The sequence below is a fragment of the Ceratotherium simum genome, chromosome 13 (assembly GCF_057802395.1).
Source record: "Ceratotherium simum simum isolate JZ-2026a chromosome 13, ASM5780239v1, whole genome shotgun sequence".
NCBI lineage: Eukaryota > Metazoa > Chordata > Mammalia > Perissodactyla > Rhinocerotidae > Ceratotherium > Ceratotherium simum.
In genome coordinates, this window is record NC_141912.1 from 25,694,245 (window position 1) to 25,714,922 (window position 20,678).

Below are 20,678 nucleotides of genomic sequence, written 5' to 3' on the forward strand. Positions count from 1 at the left end.
GACCTAATTTTGATGCTCTAACCCTCTCTTTGACCTGTGGTCATTCTAGACATGTGCCCTAATCAATTGTGTGGGTCTAACCCTATATCACAGGGTCATATCCCTACCACTGAAGAAGTTCCAACTGAGGGCAGAGCATCTTAATCATGAACTCAGTAAAAGCACAGTGAAAAACTATTGTAACTGTTAGGGAATGTGGGGAAAGGGAAACCTATAATATGTCACCATGGGAAGGATCTGGGTCTGAAACAGTTTAACTATCTTGAATTGCCAGAAGGGAAGTGAAGGTGCCAGCTGAATGGGCTTCCCAGTTGAAATTTTGGGACTCTTTCACAGGTCTTTTATCTCACCATAAAGTCAAGGGTGCAATTGTTAACTGATTTTGGAAATATGGCCACGTAGGAGGATGAGGTGAGACAGTCTCACTGCACCTCACATCTCTACAATTATACCTTCCCAAGGTGGCACAGGTCGCTGGTAGGAATTGATCCCTCCTCCAGTCTTCCAGAGAAAGGCAGCATTGGCATAGGAAGACACTAGGATCCTGGGACAAGAATAAGGTAGGGTTAGGAGAAGGAAGAATTTTTAAGAGAACATTGGAAACTGGAAATCAGGGCTTTACTCAGCATTTAATTTTAAAGAAATTAAACAATGTTCAGGAAAGATCAACAACAAAAACACTGATGCTCTAGGGGTTAGAATCCCTTCTTATTCTAACTATCTGTCAGAAATTTTGAGATTTTGAGTCAGAAATAGTGGGAAAAGCTTTTCTCCATCATGAAAGACACGGTAAGTTTCTCTTCTTCCTTTCTTTTTCAGGTCAATAGACAACAACTCAGGTGCATATGCCATTCAAATCGTGAATATGAAACCATATTGTTTCTTTCTACAATGGACATACTGGTCAGAATCACCGCGTAACCATTTAGACTTTGTGAGCACTCACCCGTGTACTGAGACTCTGCTATATGCTCAGATTATGCTCTTCTACAGCAGGGCTTCCTACTTTTACCAGAGAACACACAATTTTTCAAACTTGTTCAAGGTTCTTTTCTTACCCATGTACTATGTGAAACCTTAGAGGGAAGTCTATTTCTTCCTAGAAGAGAACCATGGTATATTATAATCTCATCTGTAAATCCATTCTTCATGCTTCTAATAAGCATCTATGATACAAGCTCGGTGCGAGGAGCCAGCATTCCACAGGGAAAAGGCAAACAGAACAGTAGCTAATGCTTACTGCTCAGTTCCTATTACACTGACTCTACTGCATATGGAGAATCCCTTAGTTCTCCTTTTCCATGTGAAGAAACTTTTGAAGGATTTATCAGGTGCCACTATTCATCTAACTAAGCCCACCTGTCTTATGTGCAAAAAGTTCTCATAACCCCCAGTTGCCTTGATAAGTAAAAATTACTCTAGTCACAGTTTTAGAAAAACTTTGGGCACAAGGACCTCATCAAGTGAGAAGGAAGGAGAGACTACTAGGTATCTTCAAGGTCACAACTTTCCTAACTCTTCTCTTGACAGCTGAACGTGTCACCTCCACATTCCAGACCCCATTTATTGCCAAATGATTACCCCACAGTAAACATTATCACCTAGCTATTATGCATTTTTCTTATTTTCTTTTTGTCTGTTTCTTCCACTACTTTCAACTGGGATGTGGCTCCATGAAGAAAGGAATTTTTGTGTTTTAATTACTCCTCAATTACTCCACCCAGAACAGTCCAATAGTAAGATATGTGCTCAAGAAACATTTGTTGGATAATTAAAAGAATCAATGATTTTACACTTCCTCTCCCCCCTTAACTGTGCCTGGCAACCTTCAGAGAGCAAAGTTGGAAATTTCTCCTGATTCTTACCTCAATGGAGAGGAAGAGCAAAAATATAGTATAGCTTGTAGTTTCTGACTAATGTAAATTTCTTCACCACTCATTTTCCTTAAAGCACCAGGAAGCCCAACAAAGGAGAAAACTGATTTCAACATCCTCAGCAAATATTGGATGAGTTCAAATCTTTATCAGATACATGCTAATTTTACTTTGTGTTTCTATTTTTATTTATTTTTTGTGTGTGTGAGGAAGATTAGCCCTGAGCTAACATCTGTTACCAATCCTCCCCCAAAAAGATTAGCCCTGAGCTAACATCTGTTGCCAATCCTCCTCCTTTTGCTGAGGAAGATCGGCCCTGGGCTAACATTGGTGCCCATCTTCTGCTACTTTGTATGTGGGATGCCTGCCACTGCATGGCTTGATGAGTGGTGCATATGTCTGTGCCAGGGATCCGAACCTGCGAATCCCAGGACACCAGAGCAGAGCTCACAAAATTAACCACTACTCCATTAGGCCAGCCCCCACCTCCCCCGCCCCCCACCATGTGTTTCTATTTTTAAGCACTTGACCTATGCTTTCTTTTTACCAAGATAACATTATGCCAGGCCACTGTGGAAACACAGGTATAAAAGACTATTGCCCTCTCTGAGGCTTGAACTCAGGACCTTCAGATTATGAGACTGACGCGCTGCCAACTGCGCTAAGAGGGCAGCTTGACAGCTCTAGATAAGAAAAGGAGGAATGAAATATTATTTTCCAAGTACCCTAACTTCATCGATTCCCAAGTTTTAAAGAATACAATCAATACTACTTGAAAATATCTCCATAGAAACCAGTGCTGAAACCAAAGAATTTCACGCGCAAGAGCAATGGAGTTAGTTCACGCCTTTTCGGCATTCTCAACGATAGCACCATCTGGGCTGCCGGTCTGGGGACAACAGCGCCTGCCTTTTTTGCTCTTGTGTTCTAATGATGTTTTTTTCCTGCCATCAGAGATCTCTGTCGATCTTGCAGCTTCCATGGTCTCCTTTGTGAAAGAAACATAGGAAGTGCCCAATTAACATGTATTAGTTCACTGACTGACTGACTGACTGAATTAAATAGTCCTCAAATTTGTCTACAGTTCATACTTCTGTCTTATTCTATATTTCCACTTGTATCTAGATGACTGGAGACATTTTCTTGACAAAACCACAGGCTGAACTGAACAAAAGTTCTCCCAGATTTTTTTAGCCTGATAATTATACTGAGAGATTTGTGGAGATTATCTCATACAGTCCAATTGAATTTTGAAAACAAAAGTATATATCATAATCTGCACTTTCCAACGTAACGGAGGCTCAGATACGTGAAGTAACGTTCCTAAGGTCCCAGAGCTACTAGGTGACAAAGCCTGAATTGAGAAGCAGATTTTTATGTTTATTTTTCATTTTATTTATTTTTTTCAGGTGTACATCATTATATTTCAATTTCTGTGTAGATTACATCATGTTCACCACCTAAAGACTAATTACACTCCATCACCATACACATGTGCCTAATCACCTCTTTTGCCCTCCTTCCTCCCACCTTACCCTCTGATAACCATCAATCCAATCTCTATCTCTATGTGATTGCTTGTTGTTGTTTTCATCTTCTATTTATGAGTTAGATAATACTGTATTTGACTTTCGCCCTCTGACTTATTTTGCTTAGCATAATACCCTCAAGGTCCATCAATGTTGTCACAAATGGCCAGATTTCATCAATATTTTTACAGCTAAGTAGTATTCAATTGTGTATATATACCACATCTTCTTTATACATTCGTCTCCTGATTGGCATCTGGGTTGCTTCCAAGTCTTGGCTGTTGTGAATAATGCTGCAATGGGCATAGAGACGCATGTATCTTTGCTCATTCATATTTTCAGGTTCTTTGGATAAATACTCAGCTGTGGAATAGCTGGATCGTATGGTAGTTCTATTCTTATTTTTCTGAAGAGTCTGCATCCTGTTTTCTATAGTGGCTGCCCCAGTTTGCACTCCCACCAGCAGTGTATGAGAGTTCCCTTTTCTTCATACGCTCTTCAACACTGTTATTTCCTGTCTTGTTAATTACAGCCATTGTGACGGGAGTGAGGTGATATTTCATTGAAGTTTTGATTTGCATTTCCCTGATAGTCATGTTGAACATCTTTTCATGTGCCTGTTGGCCATCTGTATATAGAATCAGATTTTTAGATTCCAAAAGGTGAGCTCTTTCTCTGCTCCAGCTCATGATCTCTCTGCCTTTTCCTCTCCACAGTAGCCCACTCATCCATACACCAATTATCTAACTCCCAATCTCCTCTGTGCCAGCCTTTTGGACTTAGACTTCCAAGTCAACTTTGACTCATTCTCCCCCTTCAAACACCACATCTGTGACTTGCCAAATACTGAACAGTGTTGTTGTGCAACTCTTTTGAATCTATCATTTCCTTTCCATTCATTAAGTACATATTCATTGGAGAGCTGCTCTGTGCCAGGCACTGTAGTAGGCTCAGGGGATTCAGAAGGAATCTGATGGCCCCAAACCTCAAGATATGGAAGGATAAATATAGACAAGGGACCATCCACTTCCAGTTTCACCACTTTCAGTCTCCCTGGCATTGACAGCTAAATACCTCTTTCTAAAATATCAGTTTCATTCACGTCACTCTTCTGCACTCTGACCATTCTCGATTTCTTAGTTTTGATACCATCTTGCCTGTCTCTCAATCTTTGGCTCTTCTTTCTACCTACATTGTGATTAAGATTTTCTTGGTTCTTTGTATGCTGAAAAATTTTGGATTATAACCTGGCTGTTTCTATATTTTCCTGTAAGACTTTGTGTGTCATTCATATCTTATGGAGAATATTGCCATTTTTGTTTTTTGCAGGCACTTGAATGCCTTGTGTTCAAATTCGAAGTATTGAGCAGCCTTTTGTGTTGTAGTTTTAAAGTCCATTGCATTTTCAAAGCCTTTACGACACTAGTTGGAGAGCTCCGAAGTGTGTGCAACCCGGTGGCCAGTGCGGACTTGAGCAGTGGGCTATCACTTACTTCAGTTTTCAAAGTCTATGGTACGTTGCTTAGGATCAGAGCCTCTTATTCACAATTTGTGGGTGCGTCCAGGAGTTCGCAAACAACTTTATGTATTTGCTTTCCACAGTGTCTGTTCCCATATTCTCTGGTTACCTGGGGCTCTGCATTTCAGTCCACTGACAAGAAAGCTGGGGCTTTACTTACCCGGCACTGTTCTGCACTTCTCAGGACTGTGCCGTTTTAGGGACAAGCTGGAGGAGAAACAGGGAGAAAAAGAGCAATTGGGTATGTCCGTTGGGATCACAGCTCCTCTGCAGAAACAGAAAACAAGTTATAAATTGAGAGTAGATCCTCATACCGAACCCCAGTAAAAGCCGGAGCAGCCCTGTCTTATCTCTGCCTGTTAGTCATAAACGAGAGAAGCGTCCAATTTCCTACTGCGTTCAAACAGTCTAATATTTCGTCATTTATTTCAATAGGTTGGAAGATTTGAAACTGTCAACTAGAGATCCGAGGTGGAAACAGTAAAAGGAGGAGATTATGGGAATCAATCCCACCACCTCTCACATACTAAGCAGGTGCTTTACCACCTGAACTAGTCACCCATGACCTGTTTACTGTCTTTTGTTTTCTCTCATGTTTTAGTGTACCGGTCTCCACTTCATTATCCAGTCTTCTTGGCAGCCCGAAGTACAGTAAGTATCAAGGGCATTAATGGGAAATCAGGACTCCATACACTAATGGCTCATCTTCTCAAAGATGACGCGAGGCAAGAGCGCGGTGGCTACCTATTCCTCTGCGAGGGAAAGGAGGAGAAAGTCACAGTGGGAAAACTGTAGCGCCGGCACCATTTCCCATTTCAGAGTTTCCAGGACAGAAGAGAACACGTCCCAGTCGGGAGGACTCATCCGGAACGACCTCGCTAATGTAACAAAGCAATCTCCGGATGATTATCTGCTTTTAAAAACAAAACCACAAAAAAAAAACAAAACAAACAAACAAAAAAAACTCAAATGGGATTACCATTAGGTCTTTTTTACGGAGGGCTCATTAGAAGAATGCAGTGGGGTGACTTCTGAACTCAGGAAGGCATAAGAGAACACTCACTGTTTCCGCTCGGTTTCGAACCGAGGACCTCTCGCGTGTTAGGCGAGCGTGATGACCACTACACTACAGAAACTCACGCGTTTATCTATCTCTAGAGATAAATGCCCCATAGCTGCGAAGGCGCGTCATTTAGCGAATACATATTCACACCATATCAGAGGACAGCAAACAATACAAACTATTACAGGCAAGAGTCATAGGAAATAAGAGGCGAGATCATTTCAGAGTGAAGGAGTATAAAATGGACATTGAAAGATGCAGAAGAGGAGTGAACATAACATGGAGTGAACAGAGGATGTAGGAATTCCTCTAAGAAATATACCTGTTCAATTGGAGTGGGGTGTGTGTATGTGAGTGTGTGTGTGTGTGTGTGTGTATGTGTAAAATAGACATGGAGGGAAATAGTAATTCAAAAGCCTGGACACACAGAGATATGTTGGGGAGAATATTGTGGAGGCTTAAGAACTTTTCAAAAAATTCCAGACAAATGGCTTACATAATCAAAGTAAAACTTTAAGAAAGCTAAGCTTCAGAAATCCATTTCTGTGGGTCAATTTGAATGCCAAGGAATTTGGAAATGGGTAAACTAGAATTGGGGAGAAAAGAAAAGAATTTATAAAGATACTAAAGGATTGAGGTGTATCCTGTTAACTCCTGAAACTAGCAGTAGCATGAATCTGCATCTCCAGTGCCCAGTACACAGCCTGGCACAGGATACATCCTCCATAAACATCATAGAATGGATAAAGGAATAGATAAATGAGAAGAAAAAGAAAGGTTCTGGAGAGGTTGTGCAGGAAATATCCACAGCATTTGTCAAGAGACTGGGTATAGAGATTTGAGGGAGAAAAAGGAGTCAAAGGCTCTTAGGAGTCTTAAACCCGGAAGACACAGAAGAGATTTTTGAGTGAGATTTTTGATCTGATGAAGTGAAGAATAAAATCAGTCATTTATATGTATTTGTTATATGAAAGAATGAGTGAATGAATGAATAAACTGGCATGGAGAAAACCAGATGGTGAACTTGGTTAAAGGAAAACATTCATATTTTTTATTTAGAAAAAATCAGCTTTCCGGGTCTGGTTTTGCTGCTTACAGCCTTGTGACCTGAGAAAAGTGGTTCACTTCCTCTGAACTTCATTTTCATTTGTAAAATGGGAAAAAATGATATTTAGGTAAGCCACAAAGCTAAATCAAACAACTTGCATAAAATTAATAAACTCTCAGCACAATTTCTAGCACATCGTGCTCAAAGAGTTCTTGTATGTGGAGTATTGTTTGCCTTTCAGGAAACTGCTCTCATGATGTGATGAGAAAATTTAGTGAAGGTCTCTTGCCACCTGCTTATTGTGCTCTTTTAGTTTGTAGTAACAGGCTTCTTGAAACACAAAAAGAAAACTGGAGGAATGGAATATGTTCACTGCAGATAAGATATGATTTTCCAAGGGAAATGTCTTTGTCCAAGGATCCAAGTAGAGTATTTGTGTCTGGGTTCTTTTTTCATTCCTTTTTAATCTTTCTTAGCCTATATTCCAAGGCACCAGCTGTTATCCTTCTCTCACAGGCTCAGAGAGACAGCAAATGGAAAGAGAGACTCTCCCAGGAACCAATGTGGTGCTTTCTCCAGCCTGCAGATGCCTCCATTCATCCAGCCTTTAAGGGGAAGAAGCAGCACAGTCTGACCTTCAGAGGCCAAGCTCTGGACAAGCTAAGATTCAGAACCATTTCTGTGGGCCAATTTGGTAAAATGTAAATAATAAATGAAACAGCATATCCTCTCCTTTCCACTCCTTAAGACAAAATTTTTGTTTGTTTGTTTATTGCAGTAACAATGGTTTAGAACATTGTATAAATCTCAGGTGTACATCATTATACTTCTATTTCTGCATAGATTATATCATGTTCACCACCCAAATACTAATTACAACCCATCACCACACACATGTGCCGAATTATCCCTTTCGCCCTCCTCCCTCCCCCCTTCCCCTCTGGTAACCACCAATCCAATCTCTGTCTCTATGTGTTTGTTTATTGTTGTTATTATCTACTACTTAATGAAGGAAATCATACGGTATTTGACCTTCTCCCTCTGACTTATTTCACTTTGCATAATACCCTCAATGTCCATCCATGTTGTCACAAATGGCTGGATTTCATCGTTTCTTATGGCTGAGTAGTATTCCATTGTGTATATATACCACATCTTCTTTATCCATTCATCCCTTGATGGGCACTTAGGTTGCTTCCAAGTCTTGGCTATTGTGAATAACGCTGCAATGAACACAGGGGTGCATGCACCTTTACTCATTGGTGTTTTCAAGTTCTTTGGATAAATACCCAGCAGTGGAATAGCTGGATCATATGATAGTTCTATCCTTGATTTTTTGAGGAATCTCCATACTGTTTTCCATAGTGGCTGCACCAGTTTGCACTCCCACCAGCAGTGTATGCGAGTTCCCTTCTCTCCACATCCTCTCCAACACATGCTGTTTCCTGTCTTGTTAATAACAGCCATTCTGACGGGCGTGAGGTGATATCTCATTGTAGTTCTGATTTGCATTTCCCTGATAGTTAACGATTTTGAACATCTTTTCATGTGTCTGTTGGCCATCTGTATATCTTCTTTGGAGAAATGTCTGTTCAGGTCTTTTGCCCATTTTTTAATTGGGTTGTTAGTTTTTTTGTTGTTGAGATGCATGAGTTCTTTATATATGTTGGGAAAACTGGATAGCCATATGCAAAAAAATGAAAGTAGACCCTTACCTTACACCATACACAAAAATTAACTCCAAATGGATTAAAGACTTGAATGTAAGACCTGAAAATATGAAACTTCTAGAAGAAAACATAGGCAGTACGCTCTTCGACATCGGTCTTAGCAACATATTTTCAAGCACCATGTCTGATTGGGCAAGAGAAACAATAGAAAAAATAAACAAATGGGACTACATCAAACTAAAAAGCTTCTGCACAGCAAAGGAAACCATCAACAAAATGAAAACCTAACAATTGGGAGAAGATATTTGCAAACCATACATCTGAGAAGGGGTTAATCTTAAGACAAAATTAAGGAGGCAAAGTTGAAATTTTACAACCCATAGTCAGATATGTCACCATTTTGTCAGGGGTCATTCAAAGGATAGAATGTTTTCAAGGATAATTTATCCTGAAAGAGCTACTGCTCTGTCTACACTGTCACCATTCATCATTCTGGATGTGACTACTGTCTTCTCTTCCTTACAGAATTTTAAAGACTTCCGGCTCTACCTAGTGTAAGAATCCTCACAAGCCACATTAATCAAATCCTCAAGCCCTCTGTATCCTGGTACTCTCTTGAAGAAGCAGAAAATGACCATTTCAGGGCTTCATTGTTACAGTTTCTTTCTAGAAACTGGAAATTCAGGATCTATGCATGAGAAAATGCATGCAACAGGAACCAGGCTTTGAACTGTGTTCTAGTTTACACCCAACATTCAAATGGTTGTCAGCTGTGACTGGGTTATAAGAGAGTCCTAAACATGGTGGTCCTTGCACCTTTATTTGTTATTCCCTAATTAGAAAATAAAAAATTATGTTTGGGAAGATTAAAAAATATACATTATAAATAAATTGCCATTCACTGGTAAAATTCAAAACTTTGAATAAGGCATAAAGAAAGAGAAAAATGAATTGGCAGATGCAGAGATTGATTATTTAAAAGTGTGATAGGAAGGTTTATTGAATTATTAATTTGTATTTGATCTGCCTATTCCCTATCCTTACCCATTACCTGCATTTCAAGTTAGAAACCATGTTTTATGGCTTAACTTGAGGCACTGAGGATACAGTCAGGTCAAAACAGTGATTTGAGCCTGAAGAAGCTTAAATTCTAGAGGAGAGATGGAAAATTTAGAAAGAAAAACTTCATATGACTCTTTCTAAAGTATGTAGTTAAAATGAGGAAGATGGAATAAGTTGATTTGATACATAAGGAGTACCTGGCTTTAGCTAGGGAGGTAGTCTCTGTAGCAAAGTGACATTTCATTTTAGGACTGTGTGCCAAGAAGTAGACACCTTACTAAGTCTGAGTCAAGATTAGAAGAGATGTTATTCAGGAGCTGACAGCTGAAGAAAGGGCCTCTGGAGACAGCTGGCAAACTAGCCCACATGGAGCCCAGTTACAGATACCCACAGCAGAGCCAAAATGTAAGAAATTTCTCATCTCATTTCAAGACCATGCACCACTGGCCAAAACAATTGCTGAGTTTTGCTGAAGGACCATCCATCCAGAGAGTCTCCAAGAGCATGATCCATACGTCTCTTTGAGTCTGAAGGAGCTTTAGCTCAGGTTGAAGGAGGACAAAATTTTTCAGTGAGGAGAGAAATGTAAGGACCTTCCCAGAGCTCATGGCAGAATCATGATGCTCTTTCTCTTCTCCTCATATTTTTGGACCCCATCAGGTTCTGATCACAAATGGGGATGAAATATTTTTCCAAAATTACCTCCTTGGATTTTTTTCAAAATTTAATCAGATTACAGCTGCCCCTGCTAAGAGGAGGAGTTGTGTCTTGGGTTCTGTGTGTGGAAATTAAACACCATCTAGTTGTTTTATAATTTTGCAGACATTTCTGAAGGTTTTATCTGCACTGTTGTGTGATCATTGGTCCCAGTAGATGAATAAGGAATCTCCTTAAGGAAGAACTACACAAAGATCCTACTTTTATTCTTCTCTCATGCGATTCCTCTAAAAATTCTCCTGGTTTCACAATCTTCTTTTTTTTACTGACAATCTTGGTCTTCAGTTTTTTTTTTTTATTGTGATAGCATTAGTTTATAACATTATATAAATTTCGGGTGTAAGTCATTATATTTCAATTTCTGTGTAGATTACCTCATGTTCTCCACCCAAAGACTAATTACAATCCATCACCATACATATGTGCCTAATCACCCCTTTCACCCTCATCCCTCCCTCCTTCCCCTCTGGTAACCACCAATCCAATCTCTGTCTCTATGTCTTTGATTGTTGTTTTTTTAATCTTCTATTTCTGAGCGAGATGATAGGGTATTTGACTTTCTCCCTCTTACTTATTTTGCTTAGCATAATACCCTTCAGGTCCATCCATGTTGTCACAAATGGCCAGATTTCATCATTTTTTTATGGCTGCGTAGTATTCCATTGTGTGTATATACTATGTCTTCTTTATCTATTCATCCCACCATGGGTACCTGGGTTGCCTCCAAGTCTTGGATATTGTGAATAATGCTGCAATGAACATAGGGGTATGTGTATCTTTACACATTTGTGTTTCCACGTTATTTGGGTAAATACCCAGCAGTGGAATAGCTGGATCATATGGTAGTTCTATTCTTAATTTTTTGAGGAATCTGCATCCTGTTTTCCATAGTGGCTGCACCAGTTTGCACTCCCACCAGCAGTGTATGAGAGTTCCCTTCTCTCCACATCCTCTCCGACACTACTTGTTTCCTGTCTTGTTAATTATAGCCATTCTGACGGGAGTGAGGTGATATCTCATTGTAGTTTTGATTTGCATTTCCCTAATAATTAGTGATGTTGAACATCTTTTCATGTGCTTGTTGGCCATCTGCATATCTTCTTTGGAAAAATGTCTGTTCATATCCTCTCCCCATTTTTTCATCAGGTTATTACGTTTTTGTCATTGAGATGTATGAGTTCTTTATATATTTTGGATATTAACCCCTTATCAGATATGTGGTTTGCAAATATCTCCTCCGAATTGTTAAGCTGTCTTTTCGTTTTGTTGATGGTTTCCTTTGTTGTGCAGAAGCTTTTTAGGTTGATGTAGTCCCATTTGTTGATTTTCTCTATTATTAGGAAAAAAAAATAGAAATACCTTGCCTGGCCAGACATGGTACTTGAAAACATGCTGCTAAGACTGATGTTGAAGAGCGTACTGCCTATGTTTTCTTCCAGAATTTTCATGGTTTCAGGTCTTACATTCAAGTCTTTAATCTACTTTGAGTTAATTTTTGTGTATGGTGTAAGATAATGGTCTACTTTCACTTTTTTTGGATGTGGCTGACCAGTTTTCCCATCACCATTTATTGAAGAGACTTTCCTTTCTCCATTGTATGTTCTTGACTCCCTTGTCAAAAATTAGTTGTCCATAGATGTGTTGATTTATTTCTGGGCTCTGGATTCTGTTCCATTGATCTGTGTGTCTGTTTTTGTGCCAGTGCCCTGCTGTTTTCATTACTATAGCTTTGTGGTATATTTTGAAGTCAGGGAGTGTGTCACCTCCAGCTTTGTTCTTTTTCTCAGGATTCCTTTGGCTATTTGGGGTCCTTTGCTGTTCATATAAATTTAAGGGTTCTTTGTTCTATTTCTGTGAAAAATGTCATTGGAACATTGATATGGATTGCATTGAATCTGCAGATTGCTTTAGGAAGTATGGACATTTTAACTATGTTAATTCTTCCAATCCAGGATCATGGAATGTCTTTCCATTTCTTTGTGTCTTCTTCAATTTCTTTCAACAATGTTTCATAGTTTTCAGTGTACAGGTCTTTTACCTCTTTGTTTAAGTTTATCCCTAGGTATTTTATTCTTTTTGTTGCGATTGTAAATGGGATTGTATTCTTAATGTCTCTTTTTGCTACTTTGTTGTTAGTGTATAGAAACACAACTGATTTTTGTATGTTGATTTTTGTATCCTGCAACTCTACCATATTCCTTTATTATTTCTAAAAGCTTTTTGGTGGATTCCTTAGGGTTTTCTATATGTAGAATCATGTCATCTGCGAATAGTGACAGTTTCACTTCTTCCTTTCCAATTTAGATCACATTTATTTCTTGTTCTTGCCTGATTGCTCTGGCTAGGACTTTCAATACTATGTTAAATAAGAGAAGTGAAAGTGGGCATCCTTGTTTGGTTCCTGTTCTTAAAGAGATAGCTTTCTGTTTTTCTCCACTGAGAATGATATTAGCTGTGGTTTTGTCATATATGGCTTTTATTATGTTGAAGTACTTTCCTTCTCTACCCATTTTATTCAGGGTTTTATCATAAATGGATGCAGTATCTTTCCAAATACTTTCTCTGTGTCTGTTGAGATGATCATGTGCTTTTTATTCATCATTTTATTAATATGGTATATCACATTGATTGATTTGTGGATGTTGAACCATCCCTGCATCCCTGGAATAAATCCTACTTGATCATGGTGTATGATCTTTCTAATGTATTGTTGTATTCAATTCGCTAGTATTTTGTTGAGGATTTTTACATCTCTGTTCCTCAGGGATATTGGCCTGTAATTTTCTTTTCTGGTGGTATTCTTGTCTGGTGACATTGGGGTAATGCTGGCCTTGTAAGATGAGTTTGGAAGCACTCACTGCTCTTCTATTTTGGGGAAGAGTTGGAGAAGGATTGGTGTTAATTCTTCTACGAATGTTTGGTAGAATTCACCAGTGAGACCATCTGGTCCTGAACTTTTGTTTGTTGGGAGTTTTTTGATTACATATTCAATCTCCTTACTAGTAATCAGTCTATTCAGATTTTCTATTCATGATTTAGTCTTGGAAGGTTGTGTATTTCTAGAAGTTTACCCATTTCTTCTATGTTGTCTAATTTGTCAGTGTATAATTGTTCATAGTAGTCTCTCATGATCTTTTGTATTTCTGTGGTATCAGTTGTAACATTTCCTCTTTCATTTCTGGTTTTATTTATTTGAGTCCTCTCTCTTTTTTTCTTGGTAAGTCTAGCTAAACATTTGCCAATTTATCTTTCCAAAGAACCAGTTCTTAGTTTCATTGATCTTTTCTATTGTCTTTTTAGTCTCTATTTCATTTATTTCTGCTCTGATCTTTATTATTTCCTCCCTTCTACTAACTTTGGGCTTTGATTATTCTTTTTTTTCTAGTTCCTTGAGGTATAAAGTAAGATTGCTTATTTGAGATTTTTCTTGTTTCTTGAGGTGGGCATTTATTGATATGAACTGTCCTCTTAGAACTGCTTTTGCTGCACCCCATAAATTTTTGTATGTTGTATTTCTATTTTCATTTGTCTCAGTGTATTTTTTTATTTCTCCTTTGATTTCTTCATTGACCCACGGGTTGTTCAGAAGCATGTTGTTTAATCTCCACATATTTGTGTATTTTCTGGTTATCTTCTTGTAATTGATTTCTGGTTTCATACCATTGTGGTCAGAAAAGAAGCTTGATATGATTTCAGTCTTCTGAAATTTAAGACTTGTTTTGTGGCCTAACATTATGATCTATCCTGGAGGATGTTCCATATGCACTTGAGAAGAATGTGTATTTTGCTGCTTTGGGATGGAATGTTCTGAATACATCTATTAAGAACATCTGTTCTAATGTTTCATTTAAGGCTGCTGTTTCCTATTGATTTTCTATCTGGATGATCAGTGATATAAGTGGGGTATTAAAGTTCCCTACTATTATTGTTGCTGTCTATTTCTCCCTTTATGTTTGTCAATATTTGCTTTATATATTTAGATTATCCTATATTGGGCACATAAAAATCTACAAATGTTATATCCTCTTGTTGCACTGACACCTTTATTATTATGTAAAATTCCTGTTTGCCTCTTACTACAGTCTTTGCTTTAAAGTCTATTTTGTCTGATATGAGTATAGCTACCTCAGCTTTCTTTTGGTTTCCATTTATTTGGAATATCTTTCTCCACCCCTTCACTTTCAGTCTGCATGTGTTCTTATGTATAAAGTGAGTCTCTTGTAGGCAGCGTATAGATGAGTCTTGTATTTTTATCCAGTAGGCCACTTTATGTCTTTTGATTGGAGATTTTAATCCATTTACATTTAAAGTAATTATTGATAAATACATACTTCTTGAAATTTTGTAATATTATTGTAGTTCCTCTCTGTTCCTTTCCTCTTCTCTTGCTGTCTTCCTTTGTGGTTTGATGACGTTAATTAGTAATATCCTTAGATTCCTTTCTCATTATTTTTTGTGTATCTGCTACAGGATTTTGCTTTGTTGTTCCCGTGAGGCTTACATATAACAGCCTATATTTATAACACTCTATTAAGCTGATAATAATTTCAATTTGAACACATTCGAAAACTCTACATTTTTACTACCCCCTCCCCCTGCATTTTATGTTTTTGATATCACATTTTACATCTTTTTACTTTGCTTATCCCTTAACTAATTATTGTACTTATAGTTATTTTTACTAGTTTTGTCTTCTAATCTTCATACCTGCATTATAAGTGATTAATCCAGTACCTTTACTATATATTTACCTTTAACAGTGAGATTTATACTTTCATATATTTCCTTGTTACTAATAGTGCCCTTTCTTTTCACCTTAAAGAAGTCCCATTAACTTTTCTGGTAAGGCCGGTTTAGTGGTGATGAACACCTTTAGCTTTCAGCTTGTCTGGAAAACTCTTTATCTCTCCCTAATTCTGAATAATAACTTTGCTGGGTAGGGTATTCTTGGTTGGAAGTTTCTTTCTTTCAGCACTTTAAATATATCATGCCATTCCCTTCTGGGCTGCAAAATTTTTGCTAAAAAATCTGCTGATAGTCTTATTGTGGTTTCCTTGTATGTAACAGATTGTTTTTCTCTTGCTGCTTTTAAGATTCTCTGTCTTTAACATTTGACATTTTAATTATAATGTGTGTTGATGTGAATCTCTTTGGCTTCGTCTTATTTGGAACTCTCTGAGCTTCCTCGATCTGGATGTCTGTTTTCTCCCCCAGGTTATGGAAGTTTTCAGCCATTGTTTTTTCAAGTAAGTTTTCTGCCCCTTTCTCTCTCTCTCTTCTCCTCCCGGAAACCCTATAATGTGAATGTTATCCAGCTTGGTGTTGTCTCACAAGTCCCTTAAGCTATCATTGCTTTTTTAAATTCTTTTTCCTTTTGCTTCTCTGATTGGGTGAGTTCCACTGTCCTGTCTTTGAGACAACTGATCGTTTCTCCTGCTTCATATAGTCTGTTGTTGAACCTCTCTAGAGTATTTTTAAGTTTAGTCATTGTATTCTTGAGCTCTGTGACTTCTGTTTTGTACTTTGTTATATTTTGAAGTTCTCACTGTATTCACCCATTCTTCTCCCAAGTTCGGTGAGCATCTTTGTGACCATTACTTTGAACTCTTTATCAGGTATAGTCATGCATCACAACAATGGTATACGTTCTGAAAAAATGCATCATTGGGCAATTTTGTCATTATGCGAACATCATAGAGTGTACTTATACCAAACCTAGATGGTATAACATACTACATACCTAGGCTTTATGGTATAGCTCATTTCTCCTTGACTACAAACATGTACATCATGTTACTATACTGAATACCATAGGCAATTGTTACACAATGGTATTTGTGTGTATAAACATATATAAACATAGAAAATGTACAGTAAAAATATGGTATAAAACATAAAAAATGGTACACTCGTGTAGGGTACTTACTATGAATGGAGCTTGCAGGACTGGAAGTTGCTCTGTGTGAGTCAGTGAGTGAGTGATGAGTGAATATGAAGGCCTAGGATATTACTGTACAGTACTGTAGAATTTATAAACACTTTACACTTAGGCTACACTAAATTTATAAAAAACTATTTTTCTTCCTTCAATAACTAGTTAACCTTAGCTTACTGTAACTGTTTTACTTTATAAACTTTTATATTTTTTCAACTTCTTGATTCTTTTGTAATAACACTTAGCTAAAAACACAAACACATTGCACAGTTGTATAAAAATATTTTCTTTCTTTATATCCTTATTCTGTAAGCTTTTTTATATATATATATATTTTTAAATTTTGTTTATTGCAGTAACATTGGTTTATAACATTGTAAAAATTTCAGGTGTACATCATTATACTTCTATTTCTGCATAGATTACATCATGTTCACCACTAAAATACTAATTACAACCCATCACCACACACGTACCGAATTATCCCTTTCACCCTCCTCCCTCCCCCCTTCCCCTATTTTTAAGTTTTTAAATTTTTCTTTAATTTTTAAACATTTTTATTAAAAACTGAGACACAAACATACACATTAGCCTAGCCTACAGGATCAGCATCATCACTATCACTGTCTTCTACCTCCACATCTTGTCCCACTGGATGTTCTTCAGGGGCAATAACACTCATGGAGCAGTCATCTCCTATGATAGCAATAACTTCTTCTGGAATACCTCCTGAAGGACCTGCCCGAGGCTCTTCTTGAGAAAATGTCACTCTTCAGAAAAGTGTCCATGGAGGTTTCTTGGTTTGTTCTTTTTTCCTCATAGATTTGTTTGTAAACAGATAATGCACCATGAATATTCATCTCTATTAATGAAAACCTTTTAGTGTTGGGGTACATATTTTCAAACATTTTAAGGAGCTTGTTGAGGTCTGCAAAAGCTTCTGCTAAACCCTTCACTGTGAATTTTCTTGGAGGTTCTTCTTCTTCTATTTATCCTGCAGTTTCCTTTTCTCTTGCCTTTTCTTCAGCTATGTATTCCTGTTCCAGTTCCAACAACTCCTCATTAGTTAATTCCTCAGGAACCAGCTCTAGGAGCTCCTCAATGTCATCCTTATCCACATCCAGGTTAAAGTTGTGCGCCATTTTGACCACAGCCTTGTTGATTTTGCAACCTCCTCATCCTTGGTAAATCCTTTGAAGTCTTGGACAAATCTCTTGAGTGTCTTCTTTCAGACGGCATTCATAGATTCCTTGGCAACATCACCCCAAGCCTAAGCAAGGTTCTTGATGCAGTTATAGATGTTGTAATCCTTCCAGAATTGCATCAGTGTCTTCTCAGTGTCTTTCTCAGTTGCAGCAACAGCCTGGGCAAAGGTCCTCCTCAGGTAATAGGCCTTAAAAGCTGCTATAACTCCTGGATCCATTGGTCAGATCAAAGAAGTAATGCTTGGAGGGAGAAACACTGCTTTGACATTGGGGTGAGGATCACAAATAAAAGGAGGAGGTCTGCAAGGATGATCAAGAATAAGCAAAATCTTGAAAGGTATGTTACTCTCCAAACAGTTCTTCTCCATTTTGCTGGCATAGCAATTCAGCAGAACGTCTTTGAAAAGGAGCTAGGTCATCTTTCACTTCTTATTGCTTCTGTGGTATACTGGCAGTGTGTGCTTATTGATATGCTTGAAGGCCCTGGGATTCTCACTGTGCTGGATCACAAAGAGTTGCAATTTGTAGGCTACAACATTGCCCCATAGTGTTTTGATTAATATCACTTTGTAATAAATTTTGAAATTAGGAATTGTGATGTGTCCAGTTATGTTCTTCTTTATCAAGGTTGCTTTGGCTATGTGGGGACTTTTGTGGGTCTATGTGACTAGGAATTTTGTTTTGTTTTGTTTTTACTATTTCTGTGAAAAATACCATTGGAATGTTGTTAAGGATTGCATTGAATGTATAGATGGTTTTGTGTAGTATGAACATTTTAATGATACTAATTATTCTGCTCCATGAACACAGGTGTCTTTCTATTTGTTTGTGTCTTCTTCAATTTCTTTCAACAGTCTTGCAATTTTCAGTGTACAGATTTTTCACTTCATTGATTAAATTTATTCCTAAGTATTTTATTATTTTTGAAGTTATTTTAAATAGGATTGTTTTCTTTATTTCTTTTTTCGGATTGTTTGCTGTTGGTGTATAGAAATGCAATTGATTCCTGTATGTTGACTTTGTATTCTGCAACTTCACTGAATTCCTTTATTAGTTCTAGCAGTCTTTTTGGTGGTTTCTTTAGGATTTTTTATATATAAGATCATATCATCTGCAATCAAAGACAATTTTACTTCTTTCTAATTTAGATTCTTTTTATTTATTTTTTTATTGCCTAATTGCCCTTGCTAGGACTACCAGTACTATGTTGAATAGGAGTGATGAGATTGGGCATCCCTGTCTTATTCCTGATCTTATCAGGAAAGCTGTCAATCTTTCACAGTTGAGTATGATGTTAGCTGTGGGTTTGTCAAATATGGCCTTTATTATATTGAGGTACATTCTTTCTATACCCAATTTGTTGAGAGTTTTTATCATGAAGGAATGTTGGATTTTGTTAAATGTTTTTTCTGCATCTATTGAGATGATTATATGATTTTAATATTTCATTCTATTAATGTGGTGTATTACATTTATTGATTTGCATATGTTGAAGCATACCTGCATCCCAGAAATAAATCCTACTTGATCACAGTATATGATCCTTTTTATGTGCTGTTGAATTCAGTTTGCTAATATTTTGGTGAGAATTTTTGCATCTATATTCATCAAGGATATTGGCCCATAATTTTCTTTTCTTGTAGTGTTCTTATTTGGCTTTCAAATTAGGGTAATGCTAGCCTCATAAAATGAGTCTACTTCTATTTTGGGGAAGAGTTTAAGAAGGATTGGTGTTAATGCTACTTTAAATGTCTGGTAGACTTCTCCAGTAAACCATCAGGTTCTCAGCTTTTCTTTGTTGGGACGTTTTTGATTACTGCTTCAATCTCCTTACTTGTTATTGATCTGTCCAAATTTTCTATTTCTTCATGAATCAGTCTTGGTAGGTCATATGTTTCTAGGAATTCATCCATTTCTTCTAGGTTATCCAGTTTTCTGGTGTATAATTGTTCATTGTACAGTGATGCACCACATAATGATGTTTTGGTCAACAATGGACCACATGTACGCCAGTGGCCCATAAGATTGGTACCGTATAGCCTAGGTGTGTAGTAGGCTATACTGTCTAGGTTTGTGTAAGTACACTCTATGATGTTTGCACAATGACAAAACTGCCTAAGGATGCATTTCTCAGAACGTATCCCCATTGTTAAGCAATGCATGATTGTAGACTCTTATGATCCTTTGTATTTCTGTGGTGTCAATTATAACGACTCCTCTTTCGTTTCTGAGTTTAATTTATTTGAGTCTCCTCCTTTTTTATATGTTAGTCTAGTTAAAGGTTTATGAACTTCGTTTATCTTTTGGAAAAAAACAGCTTGTAGTTTCATTGATCTTTCCTATTGTTTTTTCTGGTCTTAATTTTGTTTATTTATGCTCTGATCTTTGTTATTTCTTTCCTTCTGCTAACTTTGGGAAGGCAAAGCCCTTCATAAATCAGCCCATCCGGAGATTCTGAGTGGGCCATCTGGTTGTGTCCATGGGTGGGCTTGCTGTTGGAGTCCTCCGATGGGCAGATCCGGTACCTCGATCAGGAGGTGGGCAGGCCTGGTGCTTGGGTATATGGAGACCAGCCTGTTGCCTGGGTCTGGTCCTGCGGAAATTTGGGAGCCTGGCTTTATGAGAGCCAGACTGGAGGCTGGGATCATGAGGGTTGGCCTGGCCCTAAGACAAATCTGGATCCTGGGGCCATGGGAGTTGACCTATAACATGGGGCCTCTGGGGCCAATATGGAGGTTGGGTTTTTGAAGGACAGTCTGGTACTGGGATGACTGGGAGCCTGGGTTTGTGGGAGCCAGCCTTAAAGCTGGGTCTACAGGGGCTGGCCTGGTGCTGGGGTGATTTCAATTCTTGGGTCTTTGGTAGTTAGGCTGGATCTGGGCCAGACCAGGAGCCTGGGTTTGTGTTTGCCCATCTGGAGCTTGGGTTTGTGGGGCCTGATTTATGGCCTGCTTCAGTTGCTGTTTGCATCAGCCATTCTATAATTTTATGGCTGGTGGGTGATAGGGTACGTGGAAAGTCCACCATATGCCATGAGAGTGTGCCTGTTGTAGTGT

The 20,678-nt window shown here is 38.0% G+C and overlaps 2 non-coding genes across 2 annotated transcripts; both read right to left on the reverse strand.

The window, feature by feature from the left end:
* Positions 1–2,472: 2,472 nt before the first annotated feature.
* On the reverse strand, positions 2,473–2,545 carry TRNAM-CAU (transfer RNA methionine (anticodon CAU)). The gene has a single exon. It is a non-coding gene; the product is annotated as a tRNA-Met (tRNA).
* A 3,440-nt stretch (positions 2,546–5,985) lies between these two features.
* TRNAV-AAC (transfer RNA valine (anticodon AAC)) lies at positions 5,986–6,058 on the reverse strand. Its single transcript has one exon. It is a non-coding gene; the product is annotated as a tRNA-Val (tRNA).
* Positions 6,059–20,678: the final 14,620 nt, after the last annotated feature.